This window comes from Heterocephalus glaber, unplaced genomic scaffold (assembly GCF_053883595.1).
Source record: "Heterocephalus glaber isolate CG9 unplaced genomic scaffold, H.glaber_assembly_v1.0 deba00001733, whole genome shotgun sequence".
NCBI classification, from domain to species: domain Eukaryota; kingdom Metazoa; phylum Chordata; class Mammalia; order Rodentia; family Bathyergidae; genus Heterocephalus; species Heterocephalus glaber.
The window spans coordinates 20,595,531-20,618,214 of NW_028258444.1; the positions used below are offsets into that span (position 1 = coordinate 20,595,531).

At 40.1% G+C, this 22,684-nt stretch overlaps 1 protein-coding gene across 8 annotated transcripts in view; it reads left to right on the top strand.

The window, feature by feature from the left end:
- Positions 1 to 12,811: 12,811 nt before the first annotated feature.
- Positions 12,812 to 22,684, top strand: part of Scn8a (sodium voltage-gated channel alpha subunit 8) — a 171,261-nt gene continuing 161,388 nt past the window's right edge. For 7 of the 8 annotated variants that reach the window (XM_087199929.1, XM_087199931.1, XM_087199934.1 and 4 more), the window contains exon 1: positions 12,812 to 12,918. The gene's annotated coding sequence lies outside the window, so the exon portion shown is untranslated. Of the gene's footprint in view, positions 12,919 to 13,140; positions 13,233 to 22,684 lie in introns of those variants that run through there. The other variant, XM_087199928.1, reaches the window with a different exon arrangement.

Genomic DNA, 22,684 nt, shown 5'->3' on the forward strand with positions numbered 1-22,684 from the left:
GAACCTGCTGCCCAGTAGGGTTACCATGTGAAATGAAGCTCTGTACTGACTAGTCGCCAAGATCACCATGCTCATCGACCACTGCAGTTTGTTTTGCCTTCATCAAAAGACCACTCTGTTATACAGTTTTCCTCTCAGAGTAAACTTTTAAGTGATTCCTTCAGACTCTTAATAACTTATTTCACTCGATAAGCATGTTTTTAGACTGGCTGAAGCACTCGCTGAAACAGTTTCACAGGTGTTTTTGTCATATTTTTACCTAATGCCTAAGGTAGGGTCTCCAGAACACAAAGCTCTGCCAACAAGCATGTTGACATCTCACTCTTTAAGTAATCCAAAATTTCCATTTTATTGCAAGAAATGTGTTTTCTTAGACCTTTTAACTTCTGTCACTAACAGCTGCCAGCTTTTCTCTCCTTTTTAAAAATTTATTTTAAGATTCACCATTATGAAGATCACTTAAAAGAGAGTACAATTTTCAAGAAAAATGCAAAATAAAGTTTTGATAACCACCAACCAAGTCAAGGAGCTGAACATTACTAGCCCCCCAAGAAACTCTCCTCTTGTCCCTTCCCAATTAGACTTTCTTTCCTTTCTCTACAGTGTTAACTACTGACAAAAACTGATATTTCTGATCATAATTTTATAATGCTACCACCAATGTATAATCCCTAAATTATCTAATATATTGCATCTGTTCGAACCACTGAACTAAATCCCCGGGCAATGTAGCTTTTATTTTCATTGTTGAAGAGTTCTTTCTGTGACAATACTGCATTGCAATTATCCATTCTGCTGTTGAGGGGCCTTTGACTATTGTAAACATTGCCTTAATGATCCTTTTTTTTTTCACATCTGTATCCTGGTACAGGCGAGCATGCATTTCTCCAAGGTATAAACCTAGAATGAAGTTGTGAAGATGTGGAATATTACTATCTTCATTTTCTCCAGGTGGTGCCATCCTGCTTTGCAAGTGGTTGTGCCACTTTGGGTGGCTACCAGTGGTGGATGAAAGTGCTCCTTATTCTTTTTTTTTTTTTTTTTTTTGGTGCTGGGGATTGAACTCAGGACCTTGTGCTTGCCAGGCAGGTGTGGCACCACTGAGCTACATCCCTGGCCCCCCTTATCCTTTATCTATGCTAACATTTATTGTTGGGCTTTGTTGGGTCAGTCTTGTAGGCCTTTCACTGTGGTTTTGATTTGAATTTTTTTTCACTATTCCTAAGTTTGAATATCTCTTCATAGGGTTATTGAACATTTGGGTTTCCTTTTATGTGTAGTACCTATTTAGGGTTTTTGCTCACTTTCTAATGCTTGTTTTACTTTTCATTGTGGGAGTGCTCAGTTCCTGTGGTAATTACATGGATTTCAAATACTGCCCCTACTTTATACCTTTTCACTCTCTTTTTGATGTCATCTGGAAGACTGACATTCTTAATTTTATCAGGTCTGAATTTATCTTTTCCCTACATAGATAGTGCTTTTTGTGTCTTAAGAAATTCTTCTTCCCCTGAGGTCATGGAGTTATTTTCCAAGAGGATATTCAAAAGCTTTATAGTCATGCTTTCATATCTTTATTTCACCTAGAACTAGGGGTCTCATTTCATTATTTTCCATGTGGTTACCCAATTTCCCCAGCACCGTTTACTGAAAGTCTGACATTTCCCAGTTGATTGCCAGTTTTATTTCTGTCATTCATTCAACACACTTATTTTGGGAGCCTAATGGACACGACTGTAGGTACTGGGGATAAAGCAGTGAATAAAGCAGACAAAAATCCCAGCCCTCCCAGAGTTGATGTTCTAGCAGGAGAGTCAACCAACAAACAAGGTAAATATATAAGATGCACAGTACGTTAGACACAATACATGCTAAGGAAAAAAAGAGTAGGGAAGGAAAATGAGAGCTGTTGGGGGAGAGACTCAAGTTGTGGATAGGCTGGCCAGGGAATGAGATACTAGTAGCAATATCTGAAGCAAATGAGGCAATATTCTGTGGATACCTGGAGGAAGCACGGTCTTGGTAGAATCTGCATTGCAGAAGCCAGAAGATAGGGCCATGCCTGGTGAGTGAGGAATGTGTGAGGAGTGCACAGAGTGAGAAGCTAGAAGGAGCTAGAGTCAGAGTTAGCAGTGGCCAATACTGGGGGCCTTGTTATTCCCAGTAGGCTGTTGGCTTTTACAGCCATTAGAATGTTCTGAGTGGACCTATATTTGATCTGACCTATATTTAAAAGGATCCCTCTGGATGTTGAGTTAAGACTGAATAAGGCCCACAGTGGAAGCGTAGAGATCAGCCAAGAAGCTGCTGAAAAAAACCAGGTGAAAGATAATGGTGACTTGAACCAGGGGTATAGTCACAGAAGCGTCTAGATTCTGGATTTTCTGACAGATCAGTTGTGAGGTTTGAGAGAAAGACTGCAGTCAAGGATGATTGTTTTTTCTTGGAGATTTTGTCCACAAAAGAGCAATGTTTTTATTATTTCATGAGTGTTACTATACATAGAATATGGACAGAGAAAAGGACTTCACCAGGATGCAAGTGCTGGGCCAGATGTCCACCACCACCACCTGTGAAAGTCAAGGAAGACTTTTTTGGAGGAAGCTGAACCCAAGGTAGTCTTTTAGAAGGACAAATGCAAATGTTCCAGATGAGCCCAGGACATTTCAAGCAGGTGCATGGCATGGGGAATGGCCTAGAACTGTGCATCAGGACGGGACAGACATTCCCATGCTTTCTCAATTTCCTCAACCTTTAATGTCTGGGTGAGTTTTGTTTTTAATGGCATCCCTAGGCCAAAAGTAATCCCTAACCATCTCATTATTGACTGATTAGGCCTAAACAGTGAAATGTAGTTATGTCTTAACAACTAAGTAGCTGCTTTTTTTTAATTTTTAAAAATTTTTGTTTCGTTTTGTTTTTTGTGACAGGGTCTCACCATGTAACCCAGGCTAGCCTTGAACTCACAGAGATCCTCCTCTGTCAGCCTCCTGACTGCTGGGATTACAGGTGTGCACCACCATGCCTGGTAGCTGCTTTAAATTGAAATAAAATAGTATTTTAACTTTATTCTTAAATTAAAACAATAATACACTAATGGGATATGTACATCTGTTGGGCACTACACAGGTTCCTGACCCAGGATCGGATTGGACACAACCATAATTTTCTTTTCCACACTGATTTTCACCTAATATTTGCTTTTCTTTTTGTACCAGAGATTGAACTTGGGTCCTTGCGCTTGCACAGCAGGCTAGTATTTGCTTTTTACTGTAGAAACTCTTGAAAATCCAGCTTTGCAAAGAGATAATGTCATTTAAAGGAATGTTTATCATCTAACGTTGAAATTATAAACTACCTCATGTTAAAGGTTACACAATGTTTGGCATATATTGAGTATCAACATATTTCCCTTGAAAAGTTAAAATGTCTTCCAAAGCCTCTGGGAGTTAAGTGTCCTGGGGTGCCTTGGTACACATTTTGGGAGCTCCCTATCTTGGGTGTGTGAGGGAACTGAAAGCATTTCATTCCTAGAAGGTAATAATTTTGTATAGGACAGAGTAAGAAGAAAGAAAGGTAAACTATCAGGCAAGGGTAACTTGTGCAAGGTATTGTCTGTCATGTTAAATTTTATCCAGGCCAATGGAACACCAAGAATGTAGTCTTAGTCTTTGGAAATCCATATTATAACTAGATAGCTAGATAGGCACGTATACACACATGCACATATCTATAACACATTGTGGTTATTCAGCTAACAAATTATATATACAAAATGACTTATTTTTTACTTGGGAGGAAGTTAGAGAAAGCTTAACTTTATAAAGCATAAGACATACAGGTTGGTCCTTGAAGAACAAAGAACAGTTGACTAGGGAAAAAGAAAGAGCACACTGTACAACGAAATACCTAGATATGGTATTGTATCTGTGAATGGTATAGGGCTAGTATGGCTGGGGCCAGGAGGTGAGAATGAAAAGCAGTGGAATAGAGAGAAATCAGGTTGCACTAGTCAGCTATTGCTGCATAACCACTCCCAAAGTGTTTCTCACTCTGAGGATTTCTCACTCATGGGCCTGAAACTCAGCTGGGGAAGCTGGATCTGGGCTCCGGGTTGCAGCGTGGGTTCAGGTATGTTCCATATGTCTCCACATTAGCTCTGGATTAGAGAGGGGCCGCTGCTCTCCTAGATTATCTCAATGCAAGAGGGTAAGTCAGATAGTGCAAAGGCACATGCAAAGCCTTTGCTTGTATGACAACTGCTAACTTTCTGTTGAACTAAGCAAGACACATATCTAAGTCTCAAGTCACCAATTCAAAAAAGGCATACTCCAGGACTTTGCAAGAGGAGGGGAAAAAAGAATTAACAATATTCTAGTCATTAGAGTAAAGAAGAGATAATAAAAGCAGTAGGTATTAAGATCAAAGGTAATGGGGCCGGGGATTTAGCTCAGTGGTTTCGCCGCCTGCTGCGCAAGCGCAAGGACCCAAGTTCAGTCCCCGGTACCAAAAAAAAAAAAGAAAAAAAAAGATCAAAAGTATTAAGGAGCTAGAGCTCCCCAGACTTAGGGCCCATTACAAGTAAGATATGGATAATAATACAAGGCGCTTAGTAGGTGCTAGGTACCTTACTATTTATGTACACTGACTAATGTGATCCTGTCAAACAATCCTGTGCGCTAGGAACTAACATCATCTCCATTGTACTGAGTGGAATTAAAGCTCAGTTTTCTATAACTGGTCAAGATTAAAAGGCTACATCGTAAGACAGAAATCCATGATGCCTGGCTCTGCAGTTCACATGGATGATCATCATGAACACTTCTCTCAGTCATGCCTGTCAGGGAGTGTACCTATACACACTATGCACAGCAGTACCCTCAACAGGATTCCAGTAGCTGACCCTGAGGTATGAGGTGTACTCTTGTAAATGCAGTTTGACCAAATTAATTGGTAAATTATTTGCAAGGCAACAACAGTCCAAAAGTAGGATCAACCAAGAAAAATCCAAAAGCTAATATATGAGGCATATTGTCACAGGGAATTTTGCACTGGTTGCAATAGAAAGGAAGACTAGAGTGAGTGATATCTTCCACATCACCAATATTTCTGCAGGGCCTGCCACTGTAGGAGGAGATTAGTAGTAATCTCAGAGATAAAATCTTCAGACTGGAGTCTGCTGGCACCCCAGAAAGCTAAGGGATTAAAATCTATATTCATGGAGGGGAACAGTAAATTTAGAGGAAGTAGTAATATCTGGAATAAGGGATAGAAGATTAAGTAAATTATTGTTAGGGAAAAAAAGAAAGAAGTGAAGCAGAACATCCAAAGAAGGAAATACTTTGGCTGCATTTTTAGGAAACCTTAGATGACCTCTAAAGGTAGTGGTGAGGATGGCAATGGACTAGAGGGTCACAGGTGCTCAGAAGTGGAGGTGTAGAGTCCCACTCCACACTTAAAGCATTTGTATACACTGAGCACTGTTAACCCAGGGTTTAAAGATGAGTTTCACAACTGAATGCAAACGTGTGTGTGTGTGTGTGTGTGTGTGTGTGTGTGTGTATACCTGTGTGTGTGCGCATGCGCAGAGGTATAACAGCTTTAATTATTTTTTTCAGGAAAGAAAAAAGATCCCCAGTTTTCATTAGATTTTCAAAGGGGCCCTTGATTCTAAAAATACTCAGAACAGGGCTGGAGATTTAGCTCAGTGGTTCTGGTGCCTGCCTTGCAAGCGCAAGGTCCCGAGTTCGATGCCCAGTACCCCCTGCCCCCCCAAAAAACAAAAAAAGACCCCTCAGAACAACTGATCTTAATTTTTCCTTGGACAAATGCTTTAAGCTCTTTCCTCAGGGTTGGCCCATTTTGTGGCTGGCCGCTCTGTTTGAGCAGTTTCCTCACCCTGTGCTGGCATTGTCATCCTCTGGGAACTCCCATCCCTGCTCCTGTCTGTGCCCTCTGGAGCAACCCTGGGTGAGACTAACCCCTTTTATCTTTCTAAACAGAAACTCATTTCTCAGTGCATTGAACTTTTTTCCTGATATGCGTTTTGCTGTTAAAGGAAATCATTGACATTTTTGATGGTTTCAAAGATCATCATGGAGTCAGCAAATACTCCCCTATTTTGAAGTTTGTAAGTTTAGCTACCTGGAGCTTAAAGGTAACATTCCATTGAACCTCATATAATACCATGGGTAGAATTTCCATGTTTGTTAAGATATTGAAGAAAGGATATAGAACTCTGTCCTCATTCACTATTTGACAAATACAGTAATGCTAATGATAGCTCCAAAGGACCCGATTTTCAGAAAAAGTAGACTTAAAAAAGGACATTTATTTTGATTGTAACAACCACAGAGCTGCAAAAAAACATAAAAGCTATTTACAGGGCTGGGGATTTAGCTCAGTAGTTCTGCCACCTGCCTTTCAAGGACAAGGTCCCAAGTTCAATCCCCAGTACCAAAAAAAAAAAAAGAAAAAAGAAAAAAAAGCTATTTACAAAGACAAGTCTATTATGAGGAAAGACTATCTCAGTATCATCCTATTGAAATTTTTTTAAAAGCCTGTAACCTCAAGCTTCTCTTTATAACTTCTTTACACATTGGAGTTCTTATAAACTATACTACATAAAGCCTCCAGTAATTCTATTTTAACCATATTTGTGGATTCTTCTTCCTTCTTTTTACATTTACTTTGATCTAGTAATCCTTTGGAGCACCCTTGGCAGGTAAGAACTAAATCTTCGCAGATGCAAGAGGTGGAGAAACAAATGCTCATTTATTCAGTGAGCATATATTGAAAATCTACTTGGCAAGTGCAAGGTCCTGAGTTTGATCCTCAGTACCACAAAACAAACAAGTAAACAAAAAAATCTATTGTGTACCAAGCACACTACATCCAAGAAGTCAAAGAACTAAATGACAATTTAGTGCTCAAGTTAATGGAAACACAAATTTATGTAGTGTAAAATAACACAACAAAGAGTTAAAACTAATGTCAGTGATATTGATAAAATGGTATAAAATACTTTCCAATTAATTAAAATAAGGTCAAAGAAGAGAAGAACAGATAGAATCAAATAAGAAGCAAGTAGCATATTATTACATTTAATCCCAACCATATTAATAATCATAGGAACTGTAAATTGTATAACTGCCCCAATTGTAAAGCAGATATTGTCAGATTGGAAAATAAAATAAGACCCAATCATATGGTGCCTAAAAGAAACTCACATTTTAGGGGAAGGGGACTTTGAAATTGATAAATAAAAATATGTTTTATATTTTATATATTCTTTATATTTATGATGTACAATTTTGAAATATGTATACGTTGTACAATGGCTAAATCTAGCTAATTAACATATTCATTTCCTCACATACTTTTTTGTGATGAGAACACTTAACATCTACAGTCACAGATCTGTTGAACTTAATTCCTCCTTCTAAGTGAAATTCTGAGCCATGAAATAAGTCTCAAAAAATTTAAAGACATTCAAGTCCTACGAATCATGTTCACTGATCAAATGCAATAAAATTAGAAATTGATGACAGAAAGTAATCTGGAAAATCTCTAAATATTTGAAAACTAGACAGTATATTTCTAAATAGGCCATCAGTAAAATATGAATGTAAAAGGGAAATTTGAAAGTATTTAAATTGAATTAAAATACCAAAATTTGTGGGATGCAATTAAAGCAGTACAAAAATTTTTATGCACTAAATGCCTATTTTAGAGGAGAAGAGGGGTCTGACATCAATGACCTCAGATTTTACCTTAAGAAACCAGGGAGAAAAAGAAAATGAAACTCTAAATGAGAACACAGACAAATCAGTAGAGAAAAAGTCAATGAAACCAGAAAGTACTTATGAGAGAGAGAGAAAGAGAGAGAGAGAGAAGGAGGAGGAGGAGGAGGAAGAGGAGGAGGAAAAGGAGAAAAAGATGAAAAAAGACAGAGGGAACAGATTACCAATAACAGGAATGAGAGTTAACTCATTATAAATTCTATAGGTAGAAAAACAATAAATGAACAACTTTATGCTTACAAATTCAGCAATTTAGATGAAATAGACAAATTCCTTGAAATAAACAACTACTAAAGTTCACTCAAGATATAAAAACTCAAGTATCCCTGTACTTATTAAATTTATACTTAAACTTTCCCTCAAAGTAAACTCCAGGTCCAGGTCCATTTCACTGGGCAATCTACCAGACTTTTAGAGAAGAAATAATGTGAATTTTACACAAACTTTTCAGAAAAGAGATGAGGAAGGAATATTTCCTGATCTAATCTATGAGGCCAGCATTACTAGAATCAAGACATTGATTCAAGACATTGAATCAAGACATTGTAAGACATTACAAGAAATTGCAGACTAATATACTTAAAAAATATAGATGTAATAATTCTTAACAAATTTAACAAATCAAAGCCAACAGTATATTAAAAGGATGGCCATTCATGACTAATTACCCTGGGAATATGAGTCCAGTTTATATTTGAAAATAAATGTAATTCAGTATATTCATGGACTAAAAAGAAAAATCATATGTGGAAAAAAACTCACAGAATTCAACATACATTTTTGATGACTTAAGCAAAGTAGGGATAGAAGAGACCTTCTCTAACATAATACAGAGTATCCAGGAAAAACCTATAGCCAACATGATACCTAATGGTGAAAAGTTTAATGTTTTTCCCCTAAGATGAAGAACAAAGCAAAGATGACTGTGCTTATCATTTTTATTCAACATTGTACTAAAGGGTCTCGCTAGTACAATAAGGCAAGAAAAAGAAATAAAATATATCTAGATTGGAAAGGAAGAAATAAAACTGTGTTTATTTGCAGATGACATGTTACTTGGTAGACTCTACCAAAAAAGCTAGAATTACTAACGCATTTAGCAAAGTTGCAAAAATGTAAGATAAATACATAAAAATTACTTGTATGCCTACATAATATCAATATATATCATATCAGAAACTGAAATGTAAACATAGTCTTAACATAAAAAATACAAACTAGGAATAAATCCAGAAACTTGAGTAAGGCTTATCTCCTTAAAACTACAAAAGAGGATGGACATTAACAGAATGTTATAAAATGGAAGATTCAGTTCTGTTATAATGTAAGTTTTCCCTAAATTGATCTATAGATTCAATGCATCTTGATCAAAATCCTAGTTTTGTTTTGTTTTGTTTTTTAATAATTTGACAAGCTTGATAAAAACAGCATAGTGGCACAAAAAGAGACATGTTGGTCAATGGAACAGAATGGAGGACTCAGTAACCACCCCAGGCACATTCAGCTATCTTCATTTTTGACAAAGGGGACAAAAATATATGATGCACAAAAACTAACCTCTTTAACAAATGGTGCTGGGAAAACTGGTTATCTACATGTAGAAGAACTCTCGATCCATATCTCTCAACATACACTAAAATAAAGTCAAAGACATCTACAAAAGCAGAAACCCTGAGTATGCTGGAAGAAAAATTTGGTAAAAGTCTTGAAGACATAAGCTTAGGCAAGAACTTTCTGAATAGAACCCCTCTTGCACAAGAAATAACACCAACAATCAACAAATGGGACTACATCTAATTAAAATGCTTCTTTCTGCACAGCAAAGGAAACAACCAACAAAGTGAACAGATAATCTACAGAATAGGAAAATAAATTTTGCCAACTACTCTTCAGACAGAGGATTAATATTTAGAATATATAAATAACTCAAAAACTTACATCACCTAAAAGACCCAGTAAAAAAATGAGCAATTGAAATGAATAGACACTTCTCAAAAGAAGTACACATGGCCAAGAAATATATTTTAAAATGTTCATCATCTTTGGCCATTAGAGAAATGCAAATCAGAACAGCACTGAGATTCTATCTTACTCCAGAAAGAATACCTATCATCAAGAAATCAAAAAACAACAAATGCTGGAGAGATTGTGGAACACTTCTATATTTATTGTTCAGAATGTGAGCCAGTACAATCACTATGGAAATCATTATGGAGATTCCTCAGAAAACTAAAAATAGAGATTTCAGTTGACCCAGCGGTACCTCTTCTGGTTATCTTCCCAAAAGAGTTAAAGACATCATATTGCAGTGATCCATGCACACCCATGTTTATAGCAGCACAATTCATAACAGCTAAATGTTGGAAGCAGTCCATATATCCATTAACAGATGAACAGATACGGAAAATGTGGCACATATACAGTAGAATCACAAAGGATAAATTTGAGTTATTTGTAGATGGATGGACCTTGAGACCACAGTGCTAAGTAAAATAAATCAGATACAAGCTTAAATATGGCATGATTTCTCATACAAAAATCCAAAGTATAAATACTGTAATTTAGGAGCAAAATAAAAGATGATAGGAAACATGGGTTTGTGGAGATGGGAAGGGGACCTGGGGATAGGCAGAGGCAAGAGAAAGGGAGGGGAAGAAGTAAAAAAGATCAAAACAAGGTATGTATATGTACCAATTCCTCACAATGAATGTATTATGCATCGAAAACATATACTAATAAAAAAGGGAAAAGAAAAAAATTTGCAAGCTAATTCTAAAATTCATATGGAAATGCAAAAGACCTTAAACTGCAAAATCAACACTGAAGAAGAGCAAAGTGAGAGAGCTTAAACTACCTGATTTCAAGATTTATTACAAAACTAATCAAGCCAGGGATTTAGCTCAGTGATTCTGCCACCTGCTTCGAAAGCTCAAGGTCCCTAGTTCAATCCCCAGTATCCAAAAACAAAAACAAAACCAAAAAACATCTAATCAACACAGAGCAGTAGTAGGGTCAAAATAGACAAAAAGATCAATGAAGCAGACCAGAGTCCAGAACTAGACCCTAACATACCTGAATAAAGCATGATTCATACAAGAAAAAAAAAAATAAATTAGACTTCACAAAAATGTAAAACTTCTTCTGGGCTTTTGAAAGATTTTGCTGAGAGAATATAAAGGTTAGAGTGGGAAACAGTATTTGCCAATCATATATATGCTAGATGACCTGTATCCAGAATTTATAAACAATTCTCAAAACTCAATAATTAGGAAACAACCTAAAACACAGGCAAATAACTCGGACAACTTCACACAGGAGGAGTTACTCATCATGAATCCATAAAAGTTGTTCAACATCTTTAGTCATTAGTGGAACAGAAGTCAAAACTACAAATGAGACACACTGAATACCTTTTAGACTGCATAGAACTAGAAGGATTGATCTTACCAAATTTTGGTGAGAATGGAGCAACTGATGCTCTTATTGGCTTCTAGACAGAACGTAAAACAAAGTAACCACTTTGGAAAACAGTTTGGACCTTTCATAATATATTAAATATACAATATACCTACAACAGAATCAGTCATTTTATTCCTAGGTATTTATACCCAAGAGAAATGAAGGTATATGTCCACTTAAAAGCCTGCACACACATGCTCCCGTCATTTTTATTTGTAATAGATAAAAACTAGGAATAATCTAAATGTCATCTACAGATGACTGACTAAATCGTGGTACAATATATCCCCACAATGATTCTTACTCAGCAAAGAAGGAAGAATGAGCAGGGCGGGGGATTTAGCTCAGTGGTTCCGTCGCCTGCCTTGCAAGCGCAAGGACCCGAGTTTGATCCCCGGTACCAAAAACAAACAAACAAAACAAAAAGGAATGAGCTTTCTATAGGCGACAGTGAAATAAGCTCAAAATAACTTTGCTGAGTGCAAGAAGCCATAAAAGAGTTCACACTCTTTCCATTTATCTAAAATTCTTAAAAATGCAAACTAATGTACAGTAATGGAAGATACTAGTTGATGGGTGAGGGTGGGTGAGGGTGGGTGGGGGCAGCGACCCAGGACGGGATTACAAAGCAGCACAGGCAGCTCTAGAAGGTGATGAGTATGTTTGGTATCTTGGTAGTGTAGATTTCATGCATGTATACATATGTCCAAACTGTACTCTGTAAATATGTGCAGTTTATTGTATGTCAAATACACCGCAATAAAGCTACTTTAAAAACGCACGTAAATAGTGGGCACACTATGTGATAGACCGTGGGGCAAAGTTGTGTTAGAAATGCATGAAATGCACTCTCCCCTTTAGTCCTCACAATAAATCTATCAGGTTGGTAATGTGATCGATTGTTCCCTTTTATAGGCCGAACAACTGAGGTTCAGAGAGGTTGTTACATGCCGAATCTACTCAACTGTGAATCGTGGCAGAAAGCCCCACTAGGTCGTACGCGCTGTAGAGCGGCACAGTAAAATGCTGAGTACTTGCATTCATTATGTAGACCCTCATAAGAGGAGTAAGGGCTTCAGTCTACTTCACAGACGGTCACACTAAGGCTCAGAATGGTGGCCGCTACAGTCCCAGAGCCAGGGGGCTGTCAGAGAGCAGTGTCTGCCTCCTCCTACCAGGCTCCTGGCCGCAGGAACACAAGCCTCTACCTGCTGCTGGCCAACTGTGCATTTTATCCGTTGTCCAAAGATCATGTAAATTGAGTTTCTTGTGTTTAGAGATGTCAGCAACTCCCACAACTGAGCGCTTCACTGTTACCAGACACGTTCCGGAGGAATCGAAGACAGGGACCCGGAGCAGCCGAGTCCACCCAGCGGGAAGCTTCCGGGTTTCCACCCGGGCTGACCGGACGCGCTGGTCTCCGAGCTCGGGAGTCTGGCTGGGAGGCTCTGAGCGTTGCCCCGCCCGCGGCTGGCGGGGGCGTCGTGGAGGCGGGCCCGGGGACGCTCTCTGGCCCTCCGGCGCGGCGCCCCCTGCCGGCGCCCTGCTCCCTCGCCTAGATCGGTCCCTACCGCGCGGGGACGCCGGCCCGCGAGCCAGTGACCGACCGACTGACGGCCAGGCGGGCGCGGCTGGCGAGCGGGCGCGCCCTGCCGGGGTAGGTGGGCTGCGGGGCGCGGGCGGGCGGGCGCCGGGCGCGCGGAGGGTCGGCGGGGGGCCGGCGGGGGGCCGGCAGGCGGGGGCGCGCGCGGAGGCGCGCCGCGGGCGGCGCGAGTCATCAATTATGCAAGGACTCGCGGGCGCGGGGGGGGCGGCGCGGAGAGCGCTCCAAGATGGCGCGCACCGCAGTCCCGCCCGCCGCAGCCTCGGCGTTTCTGCAGTCCGACCGCGCCTCCCGGGCCCCGCACTAGGGCCGCCGCCGCCTCGCTCGCCGCCGCTGCCGCCGCCGCCGCCGCCGCCGCCGTCGCCGCCGTAAGTCGCCCCAGAGCCCTCGCCTCGGAGCTGCTCCTCGCTCGGGCTCCTCTTCTCGCCTCGGGACCCTGGAGAGGGCTCGCCCCTCTCCTGTCAGGGGCTTTGCCGCAGAGTGCGCGGCGGGGCTCGCGGGGCCGTGGAGCGGGGTTCTGCACTCCCTGTTTTGGACAGGTGTTTGGAAGTCTTGTTTCCCTTTTCCGTGTTGACTGGGATCCCTCGGGAGAAGCGAGGACCACCAGCCCCCACCCCGGACACCCTTGCTCTCCTGGTCCCTTGGCTACGTTGGGGACACGGGTTGCCCTCGGCGCCCCTGGTACTGTGCAGCGCCCCCCCCCCCCCAGTGCCGGGGCAGAGTCGGGACCCTCTCGGGGTTGCCCTGGGAAGGGCAGCGCCGTCGGGATCTTCCTACAGCAGCGCCTCAGCCCTGCCCCCCCCCCCCCCCCCCCGTCTTACTGCATCCCTCTCTCATCTGGCTCCAGATTGCTACCAACTACAGAATCCAGGGGCTCCTGGGTTCTCTGGGCAGCCAGGACTCCCCCTGTCCTTCAGTCGGATGTGTCAGTCCCCCTCCCAACAGGGTGCTCAGGGACTCTGTCAGCCCCCCCCCCCTTCCTCGGTAGCCTAGGATTCCTGCATTAGGGAGTACATCACTTTTAGAATATCCCCTTCCCCCACCCCCGCCCCTACGCCACCCGAGGCAGAGCCTGTTCCTCTCTTCGCTCCCTTCCCTCCCCCACTTTACCGCCGGCAGCAGTACCCTGGGCTTCTTGTTAGCGTTAGGATAAAGGACCATTTGCCCAGTTCTACAGCCTGGACCCCTCCTCTCTACTTGTTTTTTGGAACCTTGGGGGGACCGCAAAGCCTCTGCGTTTCTCCTGGAAGCTCAGTTCCATCCCCTCCATTCCCACCAGCAACCACCGGTGGAGACTTGGCAGTTAACTTTCTGGGGCTTAGCCAGCCAGGGCTGTCTGACCCCTTCAGGGGCCTCAGCTTCGAGCTAGTACGGAGTGAGAATCATTTTTCGGCCTGATAAATAGGACTCTTCATACCATGCATTCCTTCCAACTACTCCACCCTATGCCCTCTTCCTCACTTACACTGCAGTTTTTGAAGCATGGGGAATACATTTTATATTCGAGGATTCCAAGATTCACATCAGTGTTCATAATAAATGGATGTCATCTGTTTGGGGGAAGGGGTAGAACTTTGCATTGCATCTGTTTAAATTCAGGAGGAAGAAAAAAATAATAAATTCAGGAGGAAGGAGAAATAATTAGCATGGAGCAAGCTCTGCTACACTAGAAAAGCTGCTTTTAATGTACAGTGGGCACTAGAGACGCAGGGATGAAAGCAGGAAGTGTGGGTGAGGGCCTTGAGGCCGAAAGGGGAAAGTGCTTTTTATAACTGTTTTCTCAAGTTTGAACCTGGAAATCCTTCAGAGAGGTAGCAGTGTGTTAAGACTGGGGAATGCTTTAGTTTTCCAAGGGAGGTTTCAGGTGTGGTAGATTTTTCACTCATGATCTCTCTCTACAGTACTTCTCTTTTCTCCACGTGCATTAGAGGATATAGGGGAGGGGGCTTCTTTCCTCAGAAATGTTTTTGATTTGTAATGCAAATGACTGGACAACGTTATCACCCGGTTCTAGGATGGTAGAAATCTTAGGGGATTCAAAATAAAATGCTGAAAGCTTTGTAGCACATTGCTTATAACCTGGTTCTTGAAATACTGCAGCATTTTTTCTTTGGAACTCATGACCCATAAGGCCTTCAGTTCTCCCTGAAAGAGGATTTGATTGCTTGTGTGTGTGGGGGGGGGGGATGGTAGTGATGGTTTGGTGTTCAGGGAGCATTTTTCTGTCCTAGAAATTGAGGCTGTCCCTGGAGAGGGCTGGATGCATGTTCTGTGTTCTTAGAACATCTGATTCTGGATGTATGTAGATGTGTATGATTCTTAGTTGGGCCGGTGATAGGTATTATAAAGCAATTCATGGTGGTGCGGGCCCGTTCTTGGTTTTTTTGGTTCAGTTTGAGAGGTTTACTTTATGTGCCTTTGGGGTTTGTCAGCTTTTATTAAAATATTTGAAATATTTCATTTTAAATTAATAATAATACAGTGGAACATAGCACAGTTAAAAACAAATAACCATACAGTTGCTTGTTGCTTCCTTGTAGGACTTTTACCAAATTTTTTTCTTGTCAGCTTTGGGTTACCTCTATCACTCCTACTGGGGTTTCTTGCTGTGGTGCTGAAAGGACAGTTCCCTGTCCGGCTTCCCTGTGTAGTGAGCACGTGCTAGACATAGTTTTGGTTTTGCTTTGCTTTTTGTTATCAGCAGGCTTTCCTGTAGATGTGGATGTGCATGCGCAGCTGGGTTTGTACTTGGGGTGGAAGGCCTAGTTATCACATTTTATTACTCCCACATAACTCCTCACTTTGGCTGTCCTCGTGGATTCAATGTTTTACCGGCTGCAACAGATCCGTATGTAAGTCATACAGTGACATTCTGCCGACTGCATTATTTCAGCACATTTTGATCATTTCAAATAGTAAGAACTGATAATATTTAGGAAATTTGGTCTTCACCAGAAGTAATTAGATAACTTGTCAAATTAAGGTGGATTCGAAAGGCGTCTTCTCTGCATTGATCAAATAGTGAGGGAAAACAGACTTGGCACAACAGGACAGCATGTGATCTATGTGACCCATTGTATCACTAAAGTATATTCATCTGGAAAAGCTATTTTAAAATCATAGAGTACAAGAGGGACTATGAAATTCAGCTTGTACAACCTCCTACCCAATCCACGATTCCCTCTTACGGGAGATCTCTACTTTGAATACTTCCACTGATAGGAAACTTATTACCACAGAAAGTAGCTCATTCTACTTGGTGCCATTGTGATTGAAGTACTTTAATCTCATTGAAAAGGTAACCTAAATAAAATTGAAATACATGTAAATTGGGGCTGGATTTGGGGCAAATGTCATTCTTATGCTTGTTACCAAGAAAAAAAGACTCAGTGTTCTGTAAAGGTTATACAAGAAACTTGTACATACTTGAAAAGAGTACAAAGAGACATGTCCATCTAAAGCAAGACAAGCATATGAATGGAAAGAAAAATAATTATCTTTAATGTGCTGGTATTATGCAACAAGATGTTCTGGAAGATATGTGATTGAGTTATGAATACTTAATTGCTATGGGTTATATCTAACAAGGACAATAAACCTACACTGTATAGAAAGTGTTAAAAATAGAAAGTTTATCTGGAGTGATATCAGCTATCATACTTATAAAATCAATACATACCTATTGCAGAAAAGTTTTTATGTAAGTAAAAACAGGAAAAAAAGAGATCCTTAGTCTTACCATCCTAAGCAAAAGAGTTGCCCCATGTTTGATTGTGTATGTGTTTTTAAGATGCACTTGCCAAAGTTACTTAGAATGACAGTATTTTTAAAGTGAATCTTTTAAGCCTTAAATTCATTTTATTAGTCACTTAGGGACATAAACACTAGATTGTTATATTTCAGTTTACGTTTTTCTTAATCCTTTTTAAAATCCACTCATGCAGTTGGACTTCCATGAAGTCTTTTGATTTAAATTTAGCAAGTGAACTGAAGGAATAAAGAAACCTTTTCTCAGTGACTCAGTGTATAGTCTCACTTTGTACCTACTGTGTGTAAGCTGTTGTACTAGGCATTGGCACTCGTTAAATGGCACCAGTTTAGAAAACAATGCCATGCTCAAAAACTGTGATTATTAAAGTGTAAAAGGATGGAAACAGAGCTTTCACCCTTTTGGTTTATTGATTGCTGAAATATTGTATGGCTGTCTGTCAGAATGAGTCCAGTGACTCAACCTAAAAAAGAATCGTTTATATGAAAATGGGAAGTAAATGCAGGAAAAGAAAAAAGAAAAGGCCTCTGGAAAAGATTTTTCTGTCCTTTTGCAAAGTTGTAGAAACAGGATACATATTTAAGTACTATGTCAGGGATCAAGGTGAAATGACTCAAGAAAGTGGCCATAGTTATACTATTGAGAAAAGTCAGGAGCAGTAGGAGCCTTGGAATTAGATAAAACTAGATTCAAATCCTGACTTTGTTACTTATTTGCTTTGTGGAGTTGGATAACTTATTTAATCTTATCTGACTTCAGTGTTCTCATCTGTAAAAATACAAATAATAATACCTACATTGCAGGGTATTTGTGAAGATTAAATGAAATCTGTTTCCTTATGGTTTTTGACACAAAGAATTCAATATATATTAGCTCTTTTCTCTCTAGGGTTTAGCAACTTAGTGTGTATTTATATATATATTTGATATATATGTACTGTATTAAATTTCAGTAGCCAAAAAGCAGACATTTCCTTTATCATCAGTCTGGCATAGCAGGTATAAACTACAGGCTCCTTAACTTGGGTGGACATTGCTAGTGTAAAGGGAGAAAAAGTTACACTGTACAGTTGCTGTGCTGGCCTCCACCACCACACTGCAAATCCACTTAGCAAAGTTAACTCTTTCCTTGTTCAGGCTCAAATTATGCTAGAATAAGATCCTGGCATTCCAAAAAGGAATGCTTTGGCACACACCAGCTGTCAGGCAGCTAGCTGGGCTGTTTTTAGTTAAAGCCTGGGTTTTGAAGGTGGAATGGGCCCAAAATCTGAGGCCTTCCTTTCTTCTGGCTGGAGCTAGATTTTTTCCTTGTAGTAAGTGGTTACACCAATTTGGAGTTGCTTTGTTCTTCATTGTTTTAGGTATCTCCATTATATAGTTTTTTGTTTTTTGGTTTTTTTTGGTACTGGGGATCCAGCTCCAGTCCTTGCACTTATGCAGCAGGTGGCAAAACCACTGAGCTAAATCCCTGGCCCTCCATTACATAGTTTTTGAACTGCTTTGTTTGAATGGCTCTCATACATTTAGATCTTACAGGTGACTGTCCGTCTTTTTTTCTGTTTATGAAAACTTCTTTTTCTCAGTGCCAGGGATTAAACTCAGGACTTTGGGCATGCTAGGCAAATAATCTACCACTGAACTACATCCCCAGCCCTGTTTACAGCAACTTAAAATCCTTCTACCAGTTGATTGTTGGAACAAAATAAGGGAAATAGTACTCTTTCTATTTTATAGCTGAAGAAACTGAATATCCAAAAGATTAAATTAATTTTCCAGGGCTAAGGACTATGTAAGCGGTGGATTAGAGGCTGGTGCTTACCGCCTGTGGTACCCAAGCCAGGCTGACTTCTTGCTTAATTCCCCCTCTCCCCCGTTAAATGGTTTTATAGTCTAATGTTCATATAACCAAGTAAAGTGAACAATTTTGGTTTTATTTTAAGAAATTATCATTATTCTAGGTAGCTAAACATATCTTAGTGAGTGGGCATAATGAAAGATTCTGGGATAGGCTGAGGGAGGGTAGAAGTATCTTTGAAGGAGAGCATTTTGGAAAAGAAAGGTTGAGGGGAGAGGAACTGAAGATCTATCAATAAGTAGAATGTGGATAAAAATACAAGACGTGAAGGTAACACACTTGTTTTTCTTTTGCAGCCACTCTAGCTACTTTTTTTTTTTTTTTTTGGTACCAGGGATTGAACTCAGGTCCTTGAGCTTGCTAGGCAGGCGGCAAAACCACTGAGCTAAATCCCTGGCCCTCTAGCTACTTTTTGAAAGACTGTCAGGCCTCGGTATCTGCTAATAATTCTCTGTATCTCTTGCATATAAATAATTGTGCTCGATTACTCATAAATGTTCTCACATTGCTTGTCTCAGTTATGACCAGTACCACCTGGACCTCTTTGTTCATACAAGGATAAATGCAGGACTCAGAGAATAGAGCATGCTGGAGGTTGGTGGTAGGAAGGGTGAGTTGCAGCAGCAGTTCTGGGAGACCTTCGAGCTAGAAGAATGAAGGTGAAAGAGGATAATAGTTAGATTTTCCTTAAATGTATGGAGATGGTCACCCAAGGAAAACAGAATGAAGTAAATGCTAGGACCCTCAGAGTCTAAGAGGCACCATTAGTTAGGGACTGAAGCTCTTGGTCTCGGAAGGAGCTGATTGGGGTGGGATAACTAAAATGTTAAGTGGAGAAGTTGGGAGCACTTTTCTGTCCAGGCTTCTTCATGTTTAGTTGATCAATGTGGTTTTCATACTATAAAATCCTCTGAGTTCCTGGGAAGTAAGAACATTAGAGAAATGGTAAATTACACAGCCATTTATTTTCCTCCTTTTGCCTCCATTTTGGGTGCTTAATTGTTAGCATTTCTACCAGAGTGAACCTGGGAAGGGAGAAAAGTCAAAATTAAAATGTTACTTTTAATTTGTAGATAGTGAGTGAAAATGGAAGATTGCAACTGCTTTATCAATGAAACAAACAATTCATTGAAACAAAACATTCAGCTATTTTTCCTCTCTTTTCTTTTTGGACTGGGAATTGAATCCCAGGGCCTTCTCAGTGAGGTACATTCTCCAGCCCTTTTTTGTTTGCTTGCTTTGTTTTGTTTTGTTTGCAGTACCAGGGATCAAACTCAGGACCTTGTGCTTGCAAGGCAGGCATGGTACCACTCAGCTAAATCTCCAGCCCTCCCCAGGCCTTTTTATGTTTTTATTTTGAGACAGAGTCTCATTTGGTTGCTAAGTTGCCCAGGCTGGGCTGGCTCAAACTTGTGATCCTCTTGCCTCAGCCTCCCATAGTATTGGGATTACAGACAGGCACACACCACCATACCCAGCTTCTCTCCGTAGTTTAATTGTATAGATAGTTGAATGCTGAGCCTTCAAAAGCTTAATGTCCATTGCAAGCCAATGTGAAGTAGCATTTTCCTTCATTTTGCTGAGCAACAGTCCTAAGAATAAATAGGGCTTTTTAGGTTTGGCTCCTAATTTCAAGAGGAATTCTTTTTCAATTAAGGATAATGCAATGGGTTTATGTGTCACATTTATGTGTAAGTGTGTGTGTGTGTGTGTGTGCGTGTGCGTGTGTGCTATAGAATTCTCAATTGGATTTCCTATGATTTTGGTGTAGACTAAAGAGATGTAATGCCTTGTTTCTAGGGACAAGATAAGAAGCATTTTATTTATTTAATTAATTTTTTATTTTGGTACTGGGCATCAAACTGTGGTCATTGTGCTTGCAGGGCAGGTGGCGGAAACACTGAGCTAAATCCCCAGCCTAGGCATTTTAAAAGATTTATATTGTGATAGGGAAGAAAGTGTTGGGAGTGAGAAGAATCATCAGAGGCAAAGTGAGAGAAAGTGAATGACAGCAGGGAAAATGGACGAGGAAATTTGGATATGAGTATAAAGAGCTGCTCTTGTTTTAAGAGAAGGTGTTATTCTCCTCTGAAGACACCTGTGGGCCCATTTTTGGGTTCATTACTCACCTGGATAGCTCACAGAACCTTCAGAAGGTGTTTGTTTTGTTTTTAGATTTTTATCCTTAGCTCTGCTAGAACTTTGCTGCAAGTTGCTTTCTTTATCTGATTTCTGCAGTGGGACCACTGGAGAATATTTTGCTTTATGGCAAAAATTTAATAACATTCCTTTTTTTTTTTTTGGTACCGGGGATCAAACTCAGGATCTTGCACTTGCAAGGCAGGTGCCGGAACCACTGAGCTAAATCCCTGGCCCTATAACATTCTTAACCATTTAATTTTTCTCTTTTTAAAAGGACTTTTAATTATTTTAATATAAATACTTTTTGTCAAAAGGCATTGTTGATGGTATCCATCCATTTTATATCTTTTACATTTGTTTGTTTGAGTAATTAACAGAGGATTCAGCAATAAAAAGGTTCCAAGTTGTCTTTTACTGTCTCCCAGTCATCAGTATGAACTCCATAAAGGCAGCTCACTGCCAATTTGTGTTGCAAATTTTCCTACCTACATTTGCACATATATACATTATCTTCCCCTGCCCCTCACATTTTTTTCCATTGTCTTTAAAAGAAGACTATCAACATAGTTTAGGGGGCCAGGGATGTAGGTAGCTCAGTGGTTCCACTGCCTGCCTCGCTAGCGCAAGGTCCTGAGTTCGATCTCCCGTTCCAAAAAAAGGAAAAAACCCCCAAAAAACCATAGTTTAGGTATTTGCATTCTCATTCTAGATCATTTCAGATCAATTAATCTCCCTTTTTCCTTATTACATACGTGAGCTCTGTTTTATTTTTCTTAGTGAAATGTATATTCTAATTTTTTAGCTTATTTAATGTAAAAAGGTTAGTATGAGCCAAAGCAGCCCTTTTCTACCAGCTAGCTTGCTTTTTAGGGTTTCCATTAGATAATTTTCTGTAAAAAATAAAAGTGTAGGCCAGGGATTTAGCTCAGTGGTTTCACCGCCTGCTGTGCAAGTGGAAGGACCCAAGATCGATCCCCGGTACCAAAAAAATAAAATAAAATAAAAGTGTAGAGGAAGTCATGACCTTGAGAACTCTTGGCCTGTTCTATGGGGAATCATAAATCACCTTTCCTGACCACAACAATAAACAAATATTTAGTAAGTAGCAACTAAGGGTGAGACATTGTAACAGATGTTGAGAGGCCCTCAGTATCTGTAAAAGATACACCTTATATTTTACCTTATTTATTTGGTTAAATAAGTAATAGACATAAACTGTTAGATAAGAAAAGGTTTTCATAATTAAATAGTTGATAGGGGCTTATCTGTCAACTGAATAGTATAGTTAAGAATTAAGGGTTTTTATGGGGTTTGTTTTTTTAGAAAAAAGCTTCAAGCTAATTATGATCAGAGTCAGATTGATGGAAGAAGTATAATTTGAGCTGGCTTTTATGGAATGGTTGGGAACAGCAGTACAGGCCAAAGTGAGGTGAGTGTTAAAAGTGTTTTGGCCAATCCTTGAGCAAACCAGGTGGGATGGCATAGAAACCCCCGGTGGCAGATAAGCCTGCAAAAATAGCAAAGAATTAGCCAAACATTAAGGACTTTTCCCAGTTATGTTCTTTACAGTGAAGAACATAGAAGATTTCTGAGGGAGTACAGAATGACACATTTTCAAAGCTGTCAGGTAATGGTTTAAGAAAATTGGGTAGCAGTGTCTAAGAGGATGGAATAGAGCAGAAATGGAGCAGTTAGTTGGCTATTTAATTTGACCTTTGTATTGATGAAAGCTTGAACTAGTATAGTGGTGGTAAGGATGAGAAAGAAGGAAAATAAAAATGTGTGTGTTTAAGTAACATTTTTCTAAGGTAAGAAGCCTCAGTGGAAGTTAGGGAATGCTTTCACATGGGAGGAAAGGAAGAAGGTAAAATTATCTTGCTGCTTTAATGGAGACAGAGAATCTTCTGTTTTGGAAAATCTGGAGAAGTAAGTTCTGTAATGCATGGTGGCAGTGTAGTCCAGAGCATTTTGGTTAGCAAGCTCTCTTTATTTTTGATTTTCTAATTGTTTCTCTGCAGAGAATTTTCCACCATAAGCTTCTAATATCTTTTTAAG